The sequence below is a fragment of the Ambystoma mexicanum genome, chromosome 1p (genome assembly GCF_040938575.1).
Source record: "Ambystoma mexicanum isolate Mex_15411 chromosome 1p, UKY_AmexF1_1, whole genome shotgun sequence".
NCBI classification, from domain to species: domain Eukaryota; kingdom Metazoa; phylum Chordata; class Amphibia; order Caudata; family Ambystomatidae; genus Ambystoma; species Ambystoma mexicanum.
The window spans coordinates 1,298,334,659-1,298,362,277 of NC_090921.1; the positions used below are offsets into that span (position 1 = coordinate 1,298,334,659).

Genomic DNA, 27,619 nt, shown 5'->3' on the forward strand with positions numbered 1-27,619 from the left:
GTGCCAGAGCATCTGCTTGCCAATACGAGTGGAGATGGCTACGGCGAAAGGTGTATATTTCTACAAAAGGAAGGAACAATCAACACATTCCCCTCCGATAGCAATTTCAAGACACCAGCCTTTGAACAAATATAGGCTGCATTCTGTGTTTCTAATCATCATCAGAAAACATTTTCTTCACAAAATATCATTTTTAATATATTAATTTTTTGTTAAGCACAGGTAATACAAAAATTATTAAAAAACATATACACATCACATAGTCATATACAAAGTAAAAACACAACCACCTCACAGTATCGCAACTAGTATGCTGAAATATTCAACCAGCATACCACACTTCTGGCAATTCAATAGATCTCATTTTCCATTGTGTGACAAAGCCCAACTTGTACAAGTTTCAGTCCTCTGTGTTCAATGTAACCGGACATTCATCAGGGGCAGAAGTAGTCCTGTGCTTTAGGTAGAATCTTCCTATTCATACATCAATAGCTATCTCTAAGGAAGAAAACACAAACAGACAAATCACTATTACGGGCATAATCGGTTAAATTTATACACCATAGCCAATCCCTCATCACCAAAAGGGTGTTCAAATATACCGTAAATCATATACCTGAACCCAGGTACCAAGAATTGCATGTCTTGTACCTAACCAGTCAGACACATTCTGACTCTTCACTACTAGTATCGGCCAAAAACATTCAAGAGTACCATGAATAGTCTATTAATAAACCATAATCTGATCTCCCCAATTGATACTGACAGGGCCAACACCCCAATCATAGGTAATTGCAACATGTCAATAACATGGGAGTCGTATTAAAATAGAAGATTTTATAACAAGATTACTCGGCAAAGTGCTTATGCAGCCCTATGGGTCTACCTAACCCTGAAAGTTCTCACCTCCTACTGGCTATTCCAAGAGTCCTCCAATCTGCAGTAAATGCAGCGTCCTGAAGAAATGGACCTCCTTCCTCTATCTGGCAGGAATCCCACTAGTTCTAAAACAAATGAGGACCGAGTAAGCACCACATAATGAAAATGATGTCAGTGAAGCACTCCCTGACACAATCCTCAATTTATCAATCCAATGTGTACTGGCGCTCACCTATTGCGGGAAAGTTGCACGTCCCGTCATACAGTAAATGTAGAGAGCTGGAATCCAAATCCGGCAGCCAGCGGACAAAAACACCGTCTTTACCGGCGTTCAGACGTTCAAACCAGACCATTGCAGAAAAAACATCCACAACGTCATGACGGCCTCGCGCTGAATGATGCGCGATGACGTCACACGTCGTCGCATGCGCCCAAACCATGCAAAGTCAGGCAAAAAGTCAGGGGAGGGAAAACGAAGCTAACAAGGTCCAACCCATTAGAGATGCACTAACAAAGGACAAACTGCCCCATAGTATTACGTTGGAAACCCGGCAGGCCAATCGGACACTTTCTAACCGTCAGCAACCAGTACACAGTTCTGTCTCTAATGTACAATCCGAGTTACCAGAGACACCCAGAGAAGCAAAGATGGGCAAACATCTTGGAGCGGGTAAAATTTTTTTGAAAGGAGCAAAAACCAATACGCACAGCTATCACATTATGGCAATTAGCATTCCTCTTCCCTCGTGAGCCTAGAAACAAAATAGGGCTACCAACAGAAAATGCAACACTCGCATGTCCCTAATAACCCGAGACGTTCTTATTTGATATTGTGCCACTCAATATTCTCGTTCAAACCTGTAATATGACTATTACAGAGAAAAATTAACTTCTGCTCCAAATTGATTAATTTCCTGTTGATTTCGTCTTGGGAACTACCCCTAATCTTTTTGAGTATACACCATTGGAAATCAGAGAATGAATGTCCTTTCTCATCAAAATGTTTAACTAACGGAGCTTTATCGGTATGGTTCTTTAGGCAACTCCTATGTTCAATCATACGAGTCTTGCACTTTCTGTTGGTTTTCCCTATGTAAATTAAATCACATGGACATCTGATCATATAGATAACATTTTCCGTTTTACAGTTTGTGTGTTCTTTTAGCGCCCATTCATAAGGTAGTCCCAAATTGACAGATGTCATCTTTTTGGTCAGGGGGCACATAACACATTCCCCGCAAGGATGATGACCCATTACTCGAGGCAAACCCCATAGCGTACTTTGAGCAACCTCTTTGTCTCTCTCCTTTTGTACCTCATTTTTCATTACAAGATTTCGAATGTTGGTACTCTTTTTAAAGGCTATCAACGGCAGTGGGCTGTTCATAGTTTTTTTCCAATTTTTGTGTATAATGTTCTTAACCTTATACGACATATTGCTGAATGTGGTAACAAACACCAATGGGGTATCTTGTTTAGCAATGTCTTTGTTTTTCTTTTCCAAAAGCGCTTCCCGGTTGTTATTGAAGGCTCGTTTGGCAGATAACCTAATGACCTTACTAGGGTAACCCCTGTCGATCAGTTTGTTCATTAGTATGTTCGCCCCAACTTCATAGTCATGTTTGGTGCTGCTGTTACGTTTCAACCGCAGAAATTGTCCAAAGGGCAAGTTGTCCCGGACATGCTTAGCGTGATGGCTTCTGTAGTGTAATAAAGCATTTTTGTCAGTGCTCTTGACAAACGGCTTAACCCCAAGTTGGTTATTGTGGTGGTAAATTGTCAGATCTAAATAATTCACCTCCATAGAGCTCATGACAGCAGTAAATTTCAGATATCTATTCTGATTGTTTAACCATATCAAAAAATTGTTGGCTTCGTCCAATGAGCCATGCCATACCATGAAAACATCATCAATGTATCTTAGCCATTGAGTTATCTGTTGTTTAAAAGGATTGATGTCCGAATAAATCACCGTTTGTTCAACCATATTTACATACAAATTAGCCAAATTCGGAGCCATGGCAGCACCCAGAGTTTAGTGCTTTCATGCGTAAGATACATCTAAGAGAATTTTTTGATGATCAACCAGCTAGTCCACATACTAATTATAGTGGCTTAAGGAATCCCTCTACTTGGAGCCCACCCCACCATACTAATTCTCCTGAATCAGTGGTTTTTGAAAAGAAGGTTTTACAGGAATTAAAGAAACTTGAAACCAAGGGTATTCCTAAACATTCGAATTTGAGTCAGCAAGAAATCGCTACGCTACAGAACCTAGGTAAAAATGAGAAGATTGTCATTCGCCAGGCTGATAAAGGAGGGGCTATAGTCCTCATGAATAAAAAGGACTATATTGAAGAATGTCACAGACTTTTGGCTGACAACAACAGCTATAGGAAAATTGATCAGGATCCAAGCCCGGACCTTATGAAAATGATAAAGGAGAAAGTTGACAAAGCTGTCGATTTGAGACAGATTAGCAAACAGGAAGGGGAATATCTAACAAGAGAGACAGCGAGAATTCCCATCTTTTATATTCTACCTAAAATCCACAAGGGCCTGACAAGACCCCCGGGTAGACCTATTGTATCCGGGGTTAATTCTATCTTGGAACCTTTATCGAAATTTGTAGATATCTATTTACGTCCTTTTGTAATGAATATGAAGAGCTATGTCCAAGACACTAGAGACGCTATAGGGAAAATTGAAGGTCTGAATTTCGATCAATCCCAGGATATACTTATTTGTTTGGATATTCAATCTTTATATACAAACATTCCGCAACAAGCCACCTTAAGAGTGGTCGAGGAAACTTTGCTTCAGCGGGAAGATACTCACCCTGTCAGCAACGCCTTTATCTTATGGTGCACAGAAACAGCTCTGACCAACAATTTTTTTCAATTCTTGGCCCAATTCTACCTGCAGATAGAGGGCACAGCCATGGGTGCTGCCATGGCTCCGAATTTGGCTAATTTGTATGTAAATATGGTTGAACAAACGGTGATTTATTCGGACATCAATCCTTTTAAACAACAGATAACTCAATGGCTAAGATACATTGATGATGTTTTCATGGTATGGCATGGCTCATTGGACGAAGCCAACAATTTTTTGATATGGTTAAACAATCAGAATAGATATCTGAAATTTACTGCTGTCATGAGCTCTATGGAGGTGAATTATTTAGATCTGACAATTTACCACCACAATAACCAACTTGGGGTTAAGCCGTTTGTCAAGAGCACTGACAAAAATGCTTTATTACACTACAGAAGCCATCACGCTAAGCATGTCCGGGACAACTTGCCCTTTGGACAATTTCTGCGGTTGAAACGTAACAGCAGCACCAAACATGACTATGAAGTTGGGGCGAACATACTAATGAACAAACTGATCGACAGGGGTTACCCTAGTAAGGTCATTAGGTTATCTGCCAAACGAGCCTTCAATAACAACCGGGAAGCGCTTTTGGAAAAGAAAAACAAAGACATTGCTAAACAAGATACCCCATTGGTGTTTGTTACCACATTCAGCAATATGTCGTATAAGGTTAAGAACATTATACACAAAAATTGGAAAAAAACTATGAACAGCCCACTGCCGTTGATAGCCTTTAAAAAGAGTACCAACATTCGAAATCTTGTAATGAAAAATGAGGTACAAAAGGAGAGAGACAAAGAGGTTGCTCAAAGTACGCTATGGGGTTTGCCTCGAGTAATGGGTCATCATCCTTGCGGGGAATGTGTTATGTGCCCCCTGACCAAAAAGATGACATCTGTCAATTTGGGACTACCTTATGAATGGGCGCTAAAAGAACACACAAACTGTAAAACGGAAAATGTTATCTATATGATCAGATGTCCATGTGATTTAATTTACATAGGGAAAACCAACAGAAAGTGCAAGACTCGTATGATTGAACATAGGAGTTGCCTAAAGAACCATACCGATAAAGCTCCGTTAGTTAAACATTTTGATGAGAAAGGACATTCATTCTCTGATTTCCAATGGTGTATACTCAAAAAGATTAGGGGTAGTTCCCAAGACGAAATCAACAGGAAATTAATCAATTTGGAGCAGAAGTTAATTTTTCTCTGTAATAGTCATATTACAGGTTTGAACGAGAATATTGAGTGGCACAATATCAAATAAGAACGTCTCGGGTTATTAGGGACATGCGAGTGTTGCATTTTCTGTTGGTAGCCCTATTTTGTTTCTAGGCTCACGAGGGAAGAGGAATGCTAATTGCCATAATGTGATAGCTGTGCGTATTGGTTTTTGCTCCTTTCAAAAAATGTTTACCCGCTCCAAGATGTTTGCCCATCTTTGCTTCTCTGGGTGTCTCTGGTAACTCGGATTGTACATTAGAGACAGAACTGTGTACTGGTTGCTGACGGTTAGAAAGTGTCCGATTGGCCTGCCGGGTTTCCAACGTAATACTATGGGGCAGTTTGTCCTTTGTTAGTGCATCTCTAATGGGTTGGACCTTGTTAGCTTCGTTTTCCCTCCCCTGACTTTTTGCCTGACTTTGCATGGTTTGGGCGCATGCGACGACGTGTGACGTCATCGCGCATCATTCAGCGCGAGGCCGTCATGACGTTGTGGATGTTTTTTCTGCAATGGTCTGGTTTGAACGTCTGAACGCCGGTAAAGACGGTGTTTTTGTCCGCTGGCTGCCGGATTTGGATTCCAGCTCTCTACATTTACTGTATGACGGGACGTGCAACTTTCCCGCAATAGGTGAGCGCCAGTACACATTGGATTGATAAATTGAGGATTGTGTCAGGGAGTGCTTCACTGACATCATTTTCATTATGTGGTGCTTACTCGGTCCTCATTTGTTTTAGAACTAGTGGGATTCCTGCCAGATAGAGGAAGGAGGTCCATTTCTTCAGGACGCTGCATTTACTGCAGATTGGAGAACTCTTGGAATAGCCAGTAGGAGGTGAGAACTTTCAGGGTTAGGTAGACCCATAGGGCTGCATAAGCACTTTGCCGAGTAATCTTGTTATAAAATCTTCTATTTTAATACGACTCCCATGTTATTGACATGTTGCAATTACCTATGATTGGGGTGTTGGCCCTGTCAGTATCAATTGGGGAGATCAGATTATGGTTTATTAATAGACTATTCATGGTACTCTTGAATGTTTTTGGCCGATACTAGTAGTGAAGAGTCAGAATGTGTCTGACTGGTTAGGTACAAGACATGCAATTCTTGGTACCTGGGTTCAGGTATATGATTTACGGTATATTTGAACACCCTTTTGGTGATGAGGGATTGGCTATGGTGTATAAATTTAACCGATTATGCCCGTAATAGTGATTTGTCTGTTTGTGTTTTCTTCCTTAGAGATAGCTATTGATGTATGAATAGGAAGATTCTACCTAAAGCACAGGACTACTTCTGCCCCTGATGAATGTCCGGTTACATTGAACACAGAGGACTGAAACTTGTACAAGTTGGGCTTTGTCACACAATGGAAAATGAGATCTATTGAATTGCCAGAAGTGTGGTATGCTGGTTGAATATTTCAGCATACTAGTTGCGATACTGTGAGGTGGTTGTGTTTTTACTTTGTATATGACTATGTGATGTGTATATGTTTTTTAATAATTTTTGTATTACCTGTGCTTAACAAAAAATTAATATATTAAAAATGATATTTTGTGAAGAAAATGTTTTCTGATGATGATTAGAAACACAGAATGCAGCCTATATTTGTTCAAAGGCTGGTGTCTTGAAATTGCTATCGGAGGGGAATGTGTTGATTGTTCCTTCCTTTTGTAGAAATATATATCTTATATCCTCACGTAGTAGGAGGGAATATCACCAAAGTGTGGGGTCTCCCCTGTAGAATAATTCCTACGGCGAAAGGTGTGCCATTCAGTAGGTGGAGTATATGGCTTTTGGGCGACTCCTGGATACATTGGGTACAAGTTTACGCAGAACGTTGTGCACTGGCAGCACACCTTGGTTTCCATAATGTCAATGTGGAATGGTACAGAATACGTGGGATGAAGTGGCTCCATGTGGGTCCTCTTTATGCCAGTTTGGTGACGCTCCCTCATCCAGACATTATTATTGTTCATTGTGGAGGGAACAGTTTAGGACATGTTAGCGGCATTTCACTGCAGTTTGCAATGAAGGAGACATTTTGGCAACTCATGGAAATGTTTCCAAAATCACACATAATTTTTTCTCGCATTGCCCAAAGACAGATGTGGTTGCGTTCTTACGCATGTTCCCCACAAATGGAGAAAGCGAGGCGGAATGTGAACAAGGCTGTTTGCGCTTTTTTGCGACACGTTGGCATGTCCTCCTTCCACAATGAAAACATTAGGTTTCATAGTAGCAACATTTTTCACTCAGATGGAGTTCATTTAACTAATGCTGGCAATGAGCGGCTTAGTATCCAAAATGCAGTGCAGCGCTTCCTGCAAGTCTAGCAAGCCTTTTCTCTGTAGTTGTTCACCACTTCCAATGTTGCAAAAACAAACAGCACAAAAAGGCTCTTTTCAGAGCCACCACTTTGAATTGCAAATGCGTACAATGCTTTTGACGTAGTCCCGTCACCAATTGTTGCCATCTCTGTATGCCGTGCTCATAGGCTGTGCCACTGCCTGCATGCAATCATTCAAGTTCTATTTTTCAACAGTGCAAGGTGGCACTGAAAAGAGCCTTTTTGTTCCCCCAACCCTTCTGGTTGTGTAGCATTTTTCCAGTTGTTATAAGACACGCTACAAAAGCCAGCAAACGAAGGGATATTTAGCAAAGGGTACCAACCACAGGGATAAGAAATCGTAGGTGGAGATCAGAAGATGTGGGGTGCACCGCACTTGGGTAGGGGGCACTCTTTGTCATGCTCCCGGTCGAAGCCTTAAAAAAGCACTTTGAAAATGTTCCTCACTGCACAGTACTGTGTTGCAGTATGTGCACAATACAGTGACCTTTGAAAGGTACGGGTCTGTTGCAGTGCATATGTCCTCCAAGGCTGCTTGCGGGATGCGCTGCCCCACTGGAGTGTCCCTAGTGGTGGCAGGAGCAGATGCAGAGGATGCTGTACAGGAAAATAAGCTACAGCCTGCTTGGAAGGGGACTACCCTTCGAACAGCTACTAGGTGGTTCACTTTCAGGTGCCGCCGTATAGAGGTGGTGCCGTAGCTGTACAAGCCAGGTTTTCTGCGATTGAGTACTATGTTGCACTCAGTGCATTGTACATAGTTTGCACAAGATTTTGGGACTTTTCCAACGGTCCTAAATAGTTTTCACATCCACGACTCACGCTGGGTGCAGGCAATGGGGATTTCTTCTACTTTATTCTCGTTTCCTTTTCGATGTCGCTCCACACTATGACTCCTGTTCCCTTGCTCAGGACCTTCAGAAGGAGGTGTTGGTGGTGAGTGTGTGGGTGCTCCTGAGTCAGAGGTACTAGCAGAAGCTCTGGTGGCCATTACTTCTACAAGTACTTTTCAGGCACACAATTGGTGAGAAAGCAATTTCTGCACTACCCAATGTGCACCGTTGCTCTTCTCTGGAAAGCCAAAGAGGGATTGCAGCGCACTTGTGGGGTGTTGTGGAGCACGTGCCACCGCAAAGTGGGCATAAGCCTTTCCCTACAATATCTACATGCAGAAGGAATAGTGTAGGATGTCTGTAAGGGTGCACTCTCACTGTAACACTCCATAAATTGCAGTAAATTGTCCTCTTTCAATGTGCACGGATCTGGCTTGTGTCCGCCAAATAAGGGACCACACGCTGTGTTGTTATGTTACCATGGTGAAGTCGCCATTGTTCTTCATTTGGACGCCTGTCTGTGGGACGTATATTGGCCGTAATACTTTGTGGCCACATGCATAGCTCTCCAATGCATACTATTGCCATCCCCAGACTGCTTAAATGTACGGCACACATGCATTGAACTTTTGTAGCTAACCTTGGTGTGAGCACGATACAGTAGGTGGAATGTTTAAGTGGAAAGGTCCTCGCAGGACGTCGGTGCGCGCGTCACCTACTACAACTATATTACACGTTTCTTTGCATATCTTGTCCAGGGACGGTGTTACCAGGCGTCACAGGACGACATACGCATGTGCAAAGTTGTGCAACTGAAAAACGTACAGTCGTACAATTACTTACAGGCAGTTTTGTGAATGCAAACATGCAGCTCTTAGTGGCGTCTCAAGGATTCTTCCATTGTGATTGTGCATAGGGCAGCAAGGTGCAGCGGTCATACAACTCATCCATTTTACTAACTTCCAAGCATGCCCACCAGTGCTGTTCCCTTCACTCTTACAATGGACTTTTTAAAAGAAAGGAAAAGGCAGATATAAAATCAGTACAAATTAACATATGAATCTTTATAAGCACACATTTATAGGCACTATTCGGAAATGGAAGTGGGACCAGAAACAGACACATATACTCAGGATTTCGGCATGTCTAAAAGTTGCTGGTGAGGGGAAGAAGGGATTGAGGTCTCATCGCAGCGTCTCTCATGACACACAATTTGCGGGGATGGGGAGCTGGGAAATGGGGAAGAGGGGCATGTGCAAGTCAAGCAGTGATATCTTATTTTCCCCATAATATGTTCTTCTACAAAAATATTCAAGTCTGAGAATTTGTGCATCAACTCATCCATTTTGACGTCCAAGTGCTCTACTTTTGTATGTACAGAATTTCCTTCCTTTTCGGTGACCGTATGTTGCTTTTCCAAAGGTGCCCCTTCTGGTGTACTCCACTGTATTCCTGTATGTTCTGTGAAAGACCAACACATGTGTTTAATTTACATGAAGCACTGTTTTGCAATTATTTTATTTTTCACAGTGCGTTCCATACCAATGGGATTACTATGCTCTCTCATTTTGTCATGCAGGAAATTGTCCTCCTGCCATTCTAGGGTGTTTGCTCTTGCAGTAACTATTTCCCTTTTCACAGTGTGGCGAGTAGCAATGGGGCTATCGTCCCCACTCATTTCTTCCTGTGGAAAATTCTCTTCCAGCAATTCTAGGGTGGTAGCCATTGTTGCGCACAAACAGAACACATCATGCTTTCCTATTATTGTACACTACCAGACCTGTTCATTTATAACATAAACGTTTGTGTGCGTACCTCGTTGCAGTGCCGCTCTGCTCTCTTTATTTGGCGTCTCAACCTCTGCCTCTTCGTCCTTTCTTTGATTGTGAAGTAGGTGTGCAGTAAGATTGATGAAGGCAAACGTTACTTCTCTTGTTGGTGCTTTCCATTATAGTGCATACCGTATGCCTTTGCAGTGTTTGTTGCGAAAGTATATACTTTGTACAGCTACTACATTTTCCCTTCCCATTCACGCACTTGCTGCTGTTTCTATATGTTTCTTCTCTTTGCTGCATGTTACCACTTTTTATGACACCCCTCCCTTTCTCCACAGGTTGAACTCTACCGATGTCCGCAAACACACGCATTGTTCCCAGCCACTGTGGCTATTATTATGGAGCCACCGGCTTCAGTATGCCGAACAGTACTTCTATACCAACTAAGACTATCCTGTTAAAAAATAATGCAATTCAGTGAATCAAACATTTTTAAAGGGACGTTATGGTTAAGTTGCGCTACTAAAAAATGTTTCCCGTTACTGAAAACACTACTCTAAAGCAATGCTATGCTTAAAGTGCCCTACTAAAAACCTATCAAATTTATTTATTTATTGCTTAGCTTACCATACCTGGCAAATTTTTCAGGGCTTTCAGTTTTACCTATAACCATAACGTCCCTTTAATAATGTTTTTTAATTGAATTTCATAGGTTTTTATTAGTGCAACTTAACCATAACGTCCCTTTAACAAAGTTTTTTCATTATATATTAATATATATATTAATTGAAAAAACTTTGGTAAAGGAACGTTGTGGGTTGCACTAATAAAAACCTATGAAATTCAATTAAAAAACCAGAATTCGCCCGATATGGTAAGCTAAGCAACCATAACTTGCACCACCGCCATGCACTGCTAAGACTAACACCCAGGACATCATAGATGACATCAAAGAAATGTCATTGATTTGTCAGGAAGATTATGGTTTGTTCTGCATTCTTGGTACTTGTCTACCCAACTTTGGAACTCTCTTCTGATCTCGATCTGTACTTTATCTACTCCCTTCAGTAGGGAACATGGCTTTTCTCTTAAGAGTCCTCTTTAATATTTGAGTTTGCGTTAGCACCAAAAGACCTCTGGGCAAATATGCCCTCAAAGACATAGGGAGGGAAAAAGCAGGGATTGCATTTGTTTTCGATGAGCGCGGTTTACTTCCTAAAGATTCATGTAGTTCACAAATGTGTGACTATATTCTAATAATGAAAAATTCTAAAAAGTGCTCCTGGCTCTTTTTGGTGTTAGATCCACTTCCTTAATGCTTAAAGTGTTTTAGGGCATTATATTGGGCACATTAGTATCGCGCTTGTGTCTCTTTCGCTAACAGAGATTCCAGGCGTGTTTCATTCCGTTGAAGAATATTTTGAGTCCAGACGTAAATATTTTTTGCCATCTTCTAAAGTAAACAGAAGTTACGCACAATCTTTTCTGGACACCCTTGATCGAGTTCTTCATTTTTCCCAGTCTGCATTTAAAAAAGATCTAATTTTCCATAAAGTCTTTAGAACCTAAATTGTGTCATTCTCTCAGAGAAATGTAGACTGGGGGTGCTTCCAGGGCATTGCTTGGGGTATCTCTGGTGAGAGAACTCACGGGTTGCCAGCCCGGTACAATTCTTATGATAAGTCCCCTTATATAGCAGTCTCTGAAAAAGTTATTGGTTCCCCTGTCAGAATGTTTGGTTTTCACTCTTAAGGCAGTGCCAATGTAGCCACCTGTACCGCCTGCGATACCTATCTCTCCAGAACTGTTACTTTAGGTGCTCCCAGTATCTTCTTCACTGGTAGTGCTGTCAGGGCACACTGTCATACTGCATGTCATTTTTTCGCACCATTACATCACAGCACCGTTTACAGAATTCAGTAATACCAACTGTGCATCAGAATCTCGTGTGGCATATATATTGGTGCTCCAGAACATAGAATGTAATTTAGCCACTCCCTTAAGGAATGGTTCTAGACCAGTGGTTGGCAACCTACGGCTTGACAGATGTTTTGGACTATGAATCCTATGATCAATCACCATTTACGGGGCTAGATAGAGCTGATGAGAGTTCTAGTCAAAAACATCTGGTTTGTCAGAGGTTGCAGACCTCTTTTTCTAGACAATCATTTGCATGAATCGGACAGGGAGGATAGCTCAGGGGCAACGGGCTCATCTTGTAAACCAGACAACGCAAAGCAGCACAAGTTTGATACCGAGTCCTGTGTTTAGCGGCTGGAGTTGGGCATGAAGCCCGATGTAAACAAAATAATTTAATTTTAAATTGTCTTAATGAATAGCATCAGTTTACCTTATTTTGCTCTCAGTGCGCCAATAGGGGCTGATATTCTCAGTAAGGCCCGACGCAGTAATCCACACTCTAAATGATTATTTGATTGGAAGACCTGATATGAAGGGGAAAACCCTTCAGATATACAGAAGGACTAGGACTATTCAGATGGGGAGTTTAATTACAACTTCTGTACTGGGGGGAGATTAGTGGAATGTACCCTAACTGCAAAATTCATTTTTGCAAGAAATAAAAATTTAAAAAACACATGTCTTGTGGGTGTTCTGTGAGAAACCTGAGCCTATCGTCACTCCTATTCCCTTGGTATCCTCTGTGCAGGTGGCCAGGGAAAGGCCATCACTATTGAATCCCAACCCTGGAGGCAGAGAAGCGAGGGAGGATCACCTAGGTGGAGGGTTCTTGCCGACTGGGAGGGGGGTGCCCTTGGCCGAGACCTGGTATCGCCCTGTTCCTGTTAGTGACCAACCCAATCCTTCCCCCATCTTCACGGGCTGTTATAAGCCAGCTCTCCTCAGTTTGCCCCATTCAACCTACTACAGTACTGAGACAAGGAAGAGGAGACTCAGTGTAATAAACACCACACACTTTCACCACTCTAGTACTGGGATGAGGAAGAGACCTACAGAGCACTACCAGGGTCAGGCATTTCCCTTTAATGATAGCCAGGCAATACTAATGAACAACCCCCACCTGTAACCTGTTAAGGGGCTACAGGTGTACAAAAAGGGAGGAAACCAGCAAGAGAGAGAGTTGGGTTTGAAGCAGAGGTCGGAGTGTAATTTGATGCAGGAAAAGGAGACATGCTGCCCAGATCCACGGAAGGGAGTGCGTGCCGAGACTGAGGGCTGTGTAAGGCTGGGTTTTGAGACTGGAAGTTAAGCTCAGAGTCCCTTGCCTAACGATGGTGCAGCGGGAAGCTGTGCTGGCAAAGGCGTTCCCAAAAAGGTCAAACAAGACTGCTTGTTGCCTCTGCGGGTTAACGTGTACCACAGAGTGTCTGAGGGACAGAGCGGATGCCCTTGCGAGCGGAGGACTGAGAAGCAGAAAAGCATCGTGCAGAGCCAAGCACTGTCGCCGAAGCAGGAGCATAAGCCGTAGAGTGTCAGCTGGGAAAAGGACACAGAACTGCTTTGCTCGCAAGTGTGAACGCTAGCTGCAACAGTAACTAACGAAGCAGTGTCGAACACTCTAAGCAGTGTAAAGCTCACTCGCAAATAGTTAAAAGGTAACAAGCCGCTGTTAAACTAAATGGAGAGCCCTGCAAGACACTCAATATGTTACTTAAAGCCAAAGGCACATTGTAATGGTCTTAATTGCCACAAACAATGAGCTTCATTCATTCCAAGCCGAGTTTTGTCCAGTGATGGGCTTGGTAACCCTTGTTAGCAAAACTAGGTTTATTGACTACAGTGTCAACTCAAGAGTCAGCAGAAGCCTGTTTCTTTTCAAACTTTGCAAACAAAACTAAAGTTATCCAAGTGGAGCACCAGTCAGTCTTTTACAACTATAATAACACCCTTCCGTAAAATTATTACTGCTCACAAGATCAGGAAATCCTAAATCTCGGTCATTCTAACACCTACGCGCACGTTTTTCCATCTTTTGGTAGCTTTCAACAACTTAATCAGTTTTCTTGTTCTTAACTACTTCCAACAAATGGTGCAAAGATCTAAGACCAGCACCCAGGCTGGTGTGAAAGCCAAATATCTGGGTGTCAGATAACCTTCCAAATACGTATCCCTTTTTGCAGCACTACTTGTCAGTCATAAGTAGCTGTCATTTCACTCTGAATTTACTACGCAGTATTTTCCTGACTCTTGAGTTGAAAGTTAAAGTCCAACTGACTAGTCACATTCCAACTGCAATACTGGAATATCCTATCTAAGGGGCTGCTAAAGGAGGAAATTGAGTGCCTTCAGACAATCCAAAACAGGGCTGACAACCTTGTGCTTGGCCTTGTGAAATGAGACCATGTAACACAGTATTGAAAAACCTACATTGACTACCTTTTCAATCCTGGATAGACATCAAGATCTTGTGAGTTATCAGAAGAGACGTGTGGGATATTGGCTCACAATATCTCTCCAATCGACTGGTGAAAGGTGTCCCAATAGGTTTGTCCCGTCCTCCAGCTGTGCCAACTTGCTGACCACGGATCCCACAAAAGGAATAGGTTCAGGAAGAGAACCCTCACTGTTGCCGTATCAGCTCTCTGGACTACCCTTCTATTGAACTAAGGCTGGAATCCAGCCACCTTTGCTGATTTGGGAAACCCTTGAAAACTCTTTGTTCAAGAAGGCTTTCCCAAATGACGTAAAATACGTGTTTGCTTGCTAATCACGCGAGTTGAATCTTCCAAGACTATACACTTACTTTGTATCATTCCCAGACTCTCTACCCCATTTCCCCACCCTACCACGCCCACTCTCCTTCCCGGCACTGTGAAGTATTTCATAAACATGTGGCATGGGATAAAACATCAAATACATAAACAGACAGCTTTGCTGAACTGGTCCTCGACTTTCTTCATTGCATCTTAATTATCGATCCCTGCATTTTATGCAGCTCCCTCTCTAATCTTGACCTCTTACCTTAGTCTAAGGAGTTCTCCCGCCCTCCTCTCAATCCCCAGTATTATTGAATAGATGAGTGTACACTTTAGCTTCTTTGATATCGCCATTTCGACTTCAGTTTTTTTTTTTAGACATATAATAACCAAATCGTAGCTGTGTAGTGGCCGTTTTCCAACTGGTCTATCCCTTGAGTGGCAGTGCGCTCAGCAGACCCCGGTTACTTTCTTTTATTTAGACTTAGCTGATGTTAATCCACACTGCAAGACAATAATTAAATGGGCTAAGTTTGACTCCCATATTCCCCATCAGGAAATAGTGTTCTCTAATTTACATTTAATTCTCTTAATTTTGGATGAACAACTCTATTGGACCTATAGTAACAAAAAAGTGAATCAATGGATTGTAACAAGGACCCGTTTTAATTCTTTATTGCTAAAAGGTAACACAGTTGGTTGGAAGGGTTATGTGCAGGATTTCAACTGCCCTTGTTGTAAGTCAGCAGTGGAAGATCTTCATTTTATGTTGTTGTGCCCTTACTACTAGAGAAAGCAAATGCTTACCCCTTTACTTAGACATGAACATTTTCTACAGTGTCAGCCAGCATTAGTTTTTCTCATTCAAGCAGATTCACCCTGTGTTGCGTGGGCACTTATCTTATTTGAGGAAAGACACTGTCTGGACACCATTTCTGAATTTGCTTGACAGATTGTTAACTCAGCAATATTCTATGTTTTATTTGTTTTGTTTACACCATTTTAAGGAAGAGAATTGGATTTGTTCTTGTTTGTACTTTTTGTGATTTTGTATTAAATGTGTATTTATATTTGATGGATTTTATCCGAATAAACGTATTCAAAAGAAATAAGCAAATCATACTGCTACAAAATGATAATCTTAACCAATCGCTAACTAAGCAGTGTGCTTGTCTGAGGGCCATGTCTGAATGCATAAAGGTTAACTGGCTTAAATGAATATCTTGGGCCTGGGCATCTCGCTTTGTTGCATGGACTCTTGCCGTGAATCGGGTCTGTTGTTAGAGCCTTTATTTGTTAACTGCATACATTCTCTGACTCTGCACATGAGCACATTCCCTAGAAATTTACCAGTACCTTCTGGCAATAATGAGGAAGACCTTATTTTTCTTACTTTCACCATCCATGTCGCAACAGTGTCCTTCTTAATTTCAACCCTCATCAATTTATTTGAGCATTATGTCATCAAAATGAGCAGGCAACAGCAAATCTCCTGGCACGTCCATCTGCTCCTCAAGGGCTGCCAGTTCAGGATTGAGATAAAAAACCCTTTTTAGTAATCCCAAATCTCTTAACTCGATATGGTCTCGAATTGACAAATATCAGTGTATATACTGCACTCACCTCTCTTTATAACACAAATTCCGGATGGTCCTAAGGTTTTGCAGTGACGAGCATGGAGACAGGTATTATTTTATTTTTTTTCATTTATTTATTGTTCCTGGCTCAATCGAACCTTTCACAAAAACAAAAATCAACAATACAATAATCTTACAATAAAATCCTGCACACAACATATGCTATAATGGCGGAATACATTAGAAGTTAATAATAAGTCAAATCTAAAATACAAGCAATCCATAAAAAAGCATACACATTCAATCATCTAACAATTTTAAAGTGGATTTAAAAAAATCTCACAAGGTTCAATTTAATGCTCACATGTGGGCCCTCCAATATTATATTTCAAATAGATTCTAACTTCAAAGTACAAAACCCCCCAAAAATGTATCTATATAAAGTTTCCTTAAATCCTTCCAATTCTCACATTGCATACTCAAATGCCAGAGAGACTCGATTTGCACATCTTTACAGAATCACATCAAAAAAGATGGGTCTTTTTTTACCGGATATGATCACCATATCTAACACAGCACCTTATGGAGACATTTATTTCTCCATATATTTGCCCTTCATTCAATCATCCTCAGTCTCACCACTTCACATAGCAGTTAGGAGCTTGTTTAAGCCTTTTGGATTTCAAATAATATTGTAATCTATTTCAACACTATTTTCTTACTTTTAGCCACATCATATATAAAATAACATATATAACTCTTGTGCAGTTCACAGTGATAAAAACATATCCACCATAAAACAGAAGACAATATGTAAAAATCACACCAAAATGAACAATTATATTTTGCAACTAATGCTTCCACAGTGGGGTTAGTACTACAGTGCCTTATTTTCACCCAAGCAATATATACATTTTTAGGCTCAGTATTTGCACTTCGGGGACACATTATACTGGTCTGGACTGTTTTCTCCTTTAGTTGACGTTTCAAAGGTGGTCATTTTTATCTAAAATATACTTTTAACAGATTGCACTTGACCACACCTTGTACAATCGAACAACCGGACTGGGACCTCGTAAACCCAGCCTACGCTTCTCATTTCTCAGGCCATGTTTAATCTATGATATACTGTGTTTCCACCATGATATGATATGATATGATATGGCATTTGTAATGCGCCTATACACAAGTGGTTTAAGGTGCGACGAGGCAAGGGAGGGGGAACAAAGGGAGGACGGACAAATGATCCTACTAGGCCAGGTGTCATTCAGATCGCGCAAGGGCGTGGGAAGGGGGCAGCGACAGTGCAGTACAGTGGTATAAGATAAGTAAGTAACGGCCAGCAAGTGGCAAGTGCATGAGCAAATGCGGACAGCAGGTGTCGAGGGCAGGTAGGGGGACTGTAGGGATACAGAAACAGTTCCCAAGTGTGGGTGTTGCCTGGTGGGCAGTGCAGGTATGAGACGCTGGCGGAGGAGGACATGGGCCCGAGATCGGGGGGTGTCCAGGAAGCCAGTGCAGTTCTGGTTACAGCCAGGAGATCAGCAGAGGAGAGGAGGAGAAAAAGCAGAAGCTATGAGAAGGGTTTTGAGGTGCTTCCGGAACCGGAGATGGTTCTCTTCAAGTTTAAGGGAGGCAGGGAGGCTGTTGCAGAGGGAGGCACCAGCTGAAGAAAGAGATCTACCACCAACTGGTTGCTTGGAGAAGCGACTGACCCTGAGGGAGTTGGAGGCGGAGAAGCGAAGAGCTCGAGAAGGAAGATATTTAGGAAGAGAGATTTGAAGATATTGAGGCCGCAGGCCCCACAAAGCCTTGTGGACGATGCAGAGGGTTTTGAACTTAATCCTTGCAGCCACTGGGAGCCAGTGCAGAGATTTCAGTCCTGGAGAGATACGATCCCTGGGCTTGAGGCCAAGGACAAGTCTCGCAGTCCTGTTCTGAATAGGTTGCAGAGGGCGGAGAGTAGAAGCAGGCAGATTTAGAAAGAGGCTGTTGCAATAGTCCAGCCTAGAGAGGAGATATGTGTACAAAAAGGGGGGTTTGTCCTGACTGGAGAAGTCTAAGCTAGCTGCAGTTTATGTCTAGTGCTCTGACCCACTACATGCACACGTCACTAGTATTCCAATTCACATTCCAAACGCAGCTCCCCAGCCCCATGACAGCTCCTTTTCTGTACCACAGGGCCGTTGCCGGGCTACAACGACGCTGGCCCTTCTGAGCGCACGCGTCGGCTGCACGGTGCTCCTCCGAGCATGCGCACCACTCAAGTGCAGCCGTTTGCCTCGCCCAGGCTCTCTCGTCAGCTTTCCTCCCAACACACGGGGCCGTTGTCGGATATCTATTACGCCGGCCCCGTGTTATTCTACTGCGCATGCGTCCTAAAGCAGCTTCTGCATTTAGACGCATGCCCAGTGCAGCACAACGACGCACAGCTCCATTTTTTGACTGCAGAGGTCAGACGGAGCGCCGGATTCCTTCCAACACCCGAACAAAAAGGTAAATGAACGCCCGGGGAGCCAGACATGATCTGGCTCCCCAGCTATTCAGTGAACCAGTTATAGTCTGGTTCCCTAGGTTCCATCTAGCTAAAACCAGGCACAATTAATGCCGTTTTTCCGATTTTTCTGTTTTTTCTGTCCTACTGCCAGGCAGGCGCTTGCAGCTCCTTTCCGATCCAGCTTCCTAGGCTCTCCCCAGCACGCCATTTTTAATCCATACCTTGCATAGCAGCATCAAACCACAATGGGGTTGGTTTGCAGCACCACCTAAATGTACTTCACACTTCCATTACTTACTCACTCCATGGTTATATCATTGGGCAAATGGAGGGGGATATTTTGGATTTATAGTTTTTTTCTATTTTATGTCATATCAGAGCCACTTTAGTGCTTTGCTTCTCCTCTATCTAGTATATTGTGGCACAAGCCCATGTCACTGACAGAGGAGCATTTTATTGAATTTTATTCCATTTCTACTAGCCTCTGGCATCTATCCAGAACCCAGGCGGGTGTAAGGCCACTCTCTGTTCACCTTTTCAAGTCAACTAGACATGTTCTCTTTAGTTTTTATTAAAGGGTCTTGTATCCTTGTGACAGTGACATGTGTATGTACATGCCCTTTAACCACTGTGCATCTTCTACATTTTTGATAATCCACTTTAGTAACTCGAGTTCCCCTTAAATCTTTCACAGGGAACTCCACTCCTTGGCTCCATGAAGAAGGCTGTGACCCACCAAAGCCGAAACGTCCTGGGACTCCTTCACCCTAGTGGTGTGACGGGATCCCCCTTAAATCTTAGTTGAGATTTATTTCAGTGACGTCGATCAACTACCTTTTTGGTCACCCTTTAGCCTGGCTATGATAGACCCTTCCAAGGTCTTTATACCTTTTGAGGATTATTAAGGTTACACCAATTACATGTTGCATTGGGTAAACCTGGTATTAACCCATTGGGTAAAACGTCTTACAATCAAAAAAACATAAAAACAGAGTGTATTAGTGGCAACATGATGCCTTTATACTACTGTCTTGTTTTGGATCAATGTTAACACACAGCACATGCTTGTATGAACTGACTTTATTTTTTGTTTCATGCTTTGCACCTATACTGTTTTGTATTTTGTTGTGTGATTTGGGTGAAATATGTGCACCCTTTTGTATGGTACTTACAATTCCTTCATAAAATGTTTAAAGAAATAAGGACAGCCACTTAATTAAAGCTGTTCTTTTATAAACTAATGATCTAGCACATGTGGATGATTACCGTTGTTTTTCATGTACTGCTATCTTTGGCAACTATATAAATTGTGACACCCAAAGATAGTATACTGTCTCTAAACTTACACTGCAATAAATAAACTGCAGCTAGCTTAGACTTCTCCAGTCAGGACAAACCCCCCCTTTTTGTACACATTTGTTAATAGCCCTCAGTCCTGAGTCTGGTTTGGGCTCTCACTCCCGTATATACTAGAGAGGAGATATAACATGCCAACACTTCTGTGTTTTGACCTTTACAAAGAATGATCTTTACAAAGAAGATCCACTCGCAATCCACCGAACAGTCCTCATTCTTTCCTTTGGGCCTTCATCAGGACAGATATTAATGCAAAGCCCCAAACAAACATTTTTCTCAGACACAAGATTTCTGAGCAACAATTTCCAGGCTGTCTTAATCTTTTCCAAATTTCAGCTCTTGGGACTTTTCCAATTTAATCTTCTCCCATCCTCCAATGATTGCAGGATCTCAGACTTTGTCAGAGCCTTCCTAATTGCCCTTTCACTCTTCATCCTACTGAGCTCGAAGCTTTTTATTATGTGCTCTCAACTCCGGGTCTTCTGATCCCCAGCTGAATTCTTAGTATCCGTGTCTGCCTCTCCTCGCGTTCCTTATGTTTGCCGTACTCTGATTGCTATTGCGTGCTGTATCAAATTCATTTCAGTAAAGTTTCCTTAAATCCTTCAAATTCTCACATTCCAAACTGAAATGCCAGAGAGAATCGATTTGTGTACCTTTACAGAATCTACAAGTTCTATTTTCCCTAGGGATATTCCACTTAGCCCCCAGTATTTTGTTGGTGTAGAGTACATTTGGCCTAATTCTTAAAAAGTATTTCCTCCATCTCCTATCTGGGAACAGTGGCATATACCTTGGGTGCGCATTCACATCTTTTCCATCTAAATTCAGCTAATGTTGGTGTGCATACGTTTTACATATCTCGATTGTACGAATCCAATCAACTTCCTTAAGTCATTTCCTTAACTTCGGTGGACATTCTTTTTAAGCTAGCTCAGCTACAACTAATTCTATTAACCGGGTATTATAAGACTCTTCCCATTCACTTAATCTAAACTCCTTTTTTCTTTCCAGAACTCAGTGTGAATGCCCCAACACAGAATGTTTTCCCGCCATTAAAGTTTTCCGATAAAATAACAAGGCTTTCCATGAGACCTGAGACCACATAAATGAAAGCTCCAACTCAAAGCGGATGAATGGATGAGGGTCACCCAAGGGCAGATCTAAAACCTGTTCCCAAAAATCCCCCCAAACTATCCCAGTTCACCTCCTTTCATGTCAACACCAGAGGAAGGGCTGAAATCTTCCCATAGCCATAACCAATTATTTTTGCTTGAGAAATCAGGGGGTTTTATGTTTTCCTCAGTTGTAGATAGTACAGCTTTGGTCTGTCTGTTTCATAAATAATAAAACCCAAGTATACAAAATCCAAAACATACCAATTTCAACTAAAAAACACATTTGAAACTCATCATCTTTTTTTTTTAAGATGGCCTTAAAATCATCACCTTCGATTTCTTAACATTAATCTCCAATCTGTTGAATGTAGAATATTGTAAAAAAAACTGTGATTTGGTGCTGTAGGCTAATAGGGGTTTGGTCACACAGGATCAAATCATCTGCATATAAAAGCCAATTTATACGTAAAAAATCAGTTTTAGGAGGAAAGGATCTAGCGCCGCTCAATGTTTGACCCGGGTCTGCAATAAACAGATGAAAAAGTAATGGTGCTAAAATGTAGCCTTGTTTCAGGCCCTTATTTGTTTTGATAGAACTGAACAAGAATCCCTCTGCATTCAGCCTAACCTTTAAAGAGGTTCCAGAAGAAAGTTGGTATGAAATGTTAAGAAAGTAAGGTGGACAGTCCCAGTTTTAAAATTTTCAACAAATCAATGAATGAGTAACAGAATCAAATACCATGGTAAAATCTACAAAACAAATATACACATTTCTTAAGATCCTAAAACTTATCCTGCATAAACTTAATAAAAAAGCCATTTAAAGTAGTTCCCACTCCTCGGACGAAACCCGATAGCCAGGGGTCAAGGACATTAACATTTTCAGCCCATCTGCTGAGTTTCACTTCCACAATAGAACCAAATAATTTCCCCGGGATAGAATTTGCAGGATCTGAACTATTACCTTTTTTATACATAGTTATTATAATAGAAGATTTCCATGACTGAGGGATTTTCTTTACACTTAAATCAATAAGATTGCAGCCCACATCATAGGGGAACCTTTTAGTGGCATGTTAGATAAACCATCGGGCCCTAGGGCTCTAGAAGATGTACGGCCCTTTATAATCCTATGGATATCACCTAGGTCAAAAGGGAGGGGCCAGGGCAAATTGGCATTAGATGAGTCACACTCCAAATCAGAATCAACATCTGTATAAACTTTGGTGTAGAAATCCACCCACGTTCTTTCCAAGATGGGATTAAGCTGCATTGAAGGTTGGGCAGTCAACAGTTTTTTTTACCACATCCCCCAGACTATGCAGTATTCCATTCCTTCAGAATACTCAACATTTGTTCTGCATTATGCCGCATCATCATATTACGATGTTGACTTAACCAATACTTATACTGGTTACGTAGATTTAAACTCAATTCCTCAATATTCGAGGGCCGGGTAGGCTGTAAAACTCTCAGCCTCTTTCTCAAAATCTTCATGTGGGCTTACATTTCCAAGACATGAGTGTGTATGGTCCCTTTCTCTAAAGGAAAAAAACAATACTTTATACAGCTCCTCCAGCTTCTCGGTATATTGCAAATTTACAAAATCAATTCTCCATTGGGGCCTCTGCAGACGCATACTCAATAATTTGTTAAATGTTCCCACAACGAACCCCTTCCAGATTAATCAATTACCAGCTTGATTAGACTGAACAGCAATCGAGAAGGTTTCTTTAACAAGACCCACTAATGAATCCTGAGTTTTAGCCATAAGCATGCATGATCACTAACATCCACTTCTTTAACCTGAAGCAAGACACTTTTAGCTGCAATAGCTTTTGAGACAAAGATGTACTCTATGAACGAAGAATGGGTGCCACTCCTCCAGGTAGGTTTGGGAGAAATATCCCCATTTAAAACTCCATTAATTTTATGTAAATCCCAATCTTCTAAAAGGTGACACAATGCTTCACCTCTGGACAAGGATGACTTCTTAAATATTCTATGCAATGTCAAAGTCGCCTCTTCCATAAAGCAACAACTAATAAAGTCACCCCCAATTGACACATCCACTCTTGTCAATCTGAGTGCAACATCCTCCAAAATCATGATTACGGCATTCCTCATTACTCGAAAGGAAATAGCCACTGGGTACAAATATCTGTTAATGACCAGAGTGGGAGCTATCTTCCCTTATCTTTCACTGTTCTAGGAGATAAGGATTGCTTGTAAGCAGGGGTTTGGACTTCCAATTTCAATTGCCTCAATACCTATGGCATTTCTAATTACTATCAGGAGCCCTGCAGAGGGGTGTCCGTTACCCTTAAAACTAGTCTGATTTAAGAACAGCCTATAGCCATCCAAGAGTGGTTAATTATGAAGCCAGGTCACCTGTAGCAAAAACATATCTGCTTCAGTCAGGCCATCTCCACCCAGTTGGAATTGGAGACTATGTCCCCTAGTATTCCACACCAATATACTTAGTTGACCACTCATGTGGCATGTTGGCAGTTATGTCCTACCATGCATGCCACCATTCAATGTCTTGGCAAGCCAATCATCCTTTACATCATCCTCCACATCCCGTAGCTTCGAATTTTCCTTCAAAATCTCTTTACATGATCGTTTCCCTCCTGCACATGTTACTAACCAATTTCCCGCCACCTCCAAACATATCCCGCTTCCTGACTATTCACACTAGTCTCTATCACGACCACTATAAAAGGGCGTCAAAGCATATCCTGCAAACAGAAGCTGGTCAGTAGCTTTCAGAAGTAAGTTTAATACTAACTTTGACCGGATATGGAGAAACAATTTATGCACACTCTGATTGGCCCAAAACTCAACTCGATCAATGTTGGCTTTATTAATGTCATGCAAAACAGAGATTCTTGCAAATAGAGATAAGATTGTTGATCAGTTTAGAATTCCCAGTGCCTTTGTGATCTTAAAGGCGCTTTAACAGTATGTCTGTGGGTTTGTTGGTTATGTTTTACTTAATAATACAGAGACTGAATTAATCCATTATTCTCAGTCATAGTATGCTGATTCTTGAATTTATCTGATATCAATTTACGCCTTTGCTACGGAGTCACAAAGTTATCTAATGGCCTTAAACATACTCTATCTGAGACCATTGCATCGTTCTTATCTACTTTGGCTACTGCACATGAAACCACCAGCCTTTACCAGACCTTCTCGATTTAAGTTTTTAGCAGACACTTCAACACTCACTTAGTCTCTACTTATTTGATCGTTTGACTTTTTAATGGTTTTGCGTTTAGGGCTGGATTTTTCCAACTCTGTAACCAATGTAAAGATCATTGAGCACTCTAAATGTGGATTGTAACAATCATCAGTATTCATTGAGGGGTCACGATATACATTTAACAAAATGCCATCCTCCGATGACTCATTATTTGTACAATTAAGTCTATGACTAGACGAAGAACTCATCTGCTTATTTCTCAAGCAGCTTTTCATTTTTACAATGTCACCTTGATTAGAGTGGTGTCTAATATCATTTTTTGAAACCACCATTTCATTTGATTGACTTTAGAAGACACCACATTCATTCATTGTTTTGGAATATTCCCTGGCGTAGTTCGATTTCGCAAACATTTTCAGGAACCTCTATTTGTATACAGACTTTTTCCCTTTTGATTTTTAGGCTTTTTCTGCATTACACGTTTGATATTTTTTCGGCCCCTCTTGTTCTTTTGATTATGAAAAATAAAATAAAGATTATCCTCATTCTCTTCTTCTTCAACCCGTAAAACGTCATGGGAGGCCATAGCCTCATGCACTGCCTCCCATTGAGGAGGGCTTAGATAGCCATTACTTATGACTGTTGGTATGGGGTTTGCTAATGGTGCCTCCCTCAGATTTCCCTCACCTCCCCCCCCCCCAGAAACCCCATTCGGGGACTCATAGATCATAACTGAGGGATGCAATTCGGGGTCCCTTAAATAAAGAGGATTGGCAAGCCTTATCTACCATTAAACCCTTATCAATAACCTTGTTTGTAGAAACCACATTTTGCCCCCCCAACAGCTCTGCCAAGAAAGCAATCTTCACATTCATCTGAACTATAAAGTTGCGTTAATCCAGAATATTACTAATTTCTATATTGAATAAACCCACAAAAGATTTAAGATGAGCCAGGCAGCGGCATATCAGGCACATTGGGCCGCAAAGATGATCTTCTAGTCGGTGGCGGGCCATGTGCATCTGATGAACCACTTCTATCTAAGTAAAAGAAAAAGATTGTGGGAGCAATCCCCTTGCTCAGCTTGTTATTCATGCAGACTAACCGACCCTTGCCTCATAAGCTGCAGAGTGTCCTCATTAAACCATAAATCATCCCCAAAACTGATGTCTCTTTACGCTTATACACATCCTGATCCATAGGGTATCCAGTCAATACATCTAAAACATTACAGTGTGATACATTTCAGAGTGGACCATAACACTGATAAAGACAGCAAACATTAATTAACTAAATAAAGGGTAATGAGGTAAAGGGGTTAACAAGGGTCAGAATGGGGTGGTGTTATAAGGGTAAAAAAACAGGGGGCTTGAGTGGGTATCTCCCAAATAAATCTTTTTTTAAAAATTGTTGTTTTTCTGTATTTTGTCCGCGATGAATTTTACCACTCTGTAATTGTGTTTGGTAAGATCACATATAACCACCCATAGTCACGGGAGGCACTTCACTTCCAGCAGACTGAGTAACCAAACCTGGAATATCAGAGTTTGCCAACTGCGCCCCATTTAGTAGTTCAGCATCCGATATAGTAGTTCAGCATCCGATATAGTAGTTCAGCATCCGATATTTCCTTTGCCACCGACATGTTACACATAGAGCGCACCTGTTCAAAAGGTTCAGGAAGCCGTCCAACCAATCGAGAACAGAGCCGTTTATTAGCCGGTGTAATGGCCGAAGAAATAGCCATTGTCACAGGTTGCACTGCTCCCTCCAAATTTTAATTCGAATTATCCAAACTGGGCACTTCTTTAACACAGGATGTTTTGAGGGTGGGTGCTAAAACCCTTCCCCCCATATTGAAGTCCACATGCCTCTAACTGTGCACAAAAACCATCCGACTAGAACTGGGGATGGAGCCCAAATCAGGCTTTTTACCTGCTCAGTGGCTACAAAGAGTGTATACAGATTTCATCATAAAGCAAGGAGGGAGTGGGGATAAAAACAGTTAAGGGTCAGTTTGTTCACTACACACCAACAAGGATGCAGCTCGCGCTCCCACAATCTTCTAATTAATACCACCTCACCAAGCAAGGGAGACAACACGCCTTTTCAGCTGAATACCGCTGACTGCCGCCGACTGCCAGAGCACTTCTGCCAGGGCTTTGCGCCACTCCAAGATTTTAAAGGCAGCCCCTCCATGCAGAATTAAAGTGCCAGTACACCATTCAGGTAAGCAGGGGAGCTCCACATGACCGACTGCCAAAAAAGGATGCAGGTATTTCTCCATGCAGGTCGCCAGGGTCGGACAAGCCCCATCGGCCAATCGGCCCATGGCCGGGGCGAAATGATGTGTAGTTCCTGGGGGCCAGTTTCTGCCCATGCCTTGACCGGGGTGAGAAAAAGAAATTTGAAAAAAATCTTTATGAAAGCATTTTTTTTCTGCCGTTGTCTCTGTTACATTCCATCTCGGTGTCCTCGGTCATTTGACAAAATCCTTGTGCCTAAAAGCTTCTGTACAGTACAGTTTAGAAATGTTTGAACACAGCACATCAAGTGGCTATTGACTTCATTGTGCCACAATGAATGCTTTGTATACTGTGAACAATATAAACTGCGTTTAATAACCGGTACTTGGCTCACTAAAGACTGCAAAACGCGTAGTGTGGTTTCCCTATTTGCTTCCAGTCTGGGAGCCAGAGTCTGCCTGGGTTGATTGATGTACAAGTGTGACGTTGCACGTAGTGTGCTGCTGTTTTTCCCATACTCAACTGCGATTAAGCTCATCAGAGCTACCAGCCAGCTCCGTGAGTGGTCCTCTGTGCCGAGAGCACACGAACATCCAGTGCGGACTGCCATTCGTGCCCCAAGGCTGTGCTCCAGTGAATATCGCATTCAGAGGCATGCGCCACACCTGCATTGCCTGCTACCTTGGGGGGGGGACAGTAAAGTACTTATGTTTTACTGTAAAATATTTTTTATGATTCCAAGATACTGTTGGGGGCGGGTCGGAGCCCCCACGCGATCCCGTAAGCCCCTCAACATAAAGGACTCACACGGGCACCAGTCCTTCCTGTTCGGGCTTCCCGGTCGCTCTGCCCCCTTTATTTATACACACCGCGGCGGCGTGACACGTCACGCCGCCGCGTAAGCCCGTCATCGGGCAGCGCCACACTCCTCCTTTTCCGGGAGGAACAACAAAACACATTAACATTAACTTTATTAACCAGAAAAACACG

General features: G+C 42.0%; 1 protein-coding gene across 1 annotated transcript in view; it reads left to right on the top strand.

Annotated features, from left to right (window-relative positions):
- KCNA7 (potassium voltage-gated channel subfamily A member 7) overlaps nucleotides 1–27,619 on the top strand; it is a 326,507-nt gene that overhangs the window by 90,879 nt on the left and 208,009 nt on the right. The window lies entirely within an intron of this gene.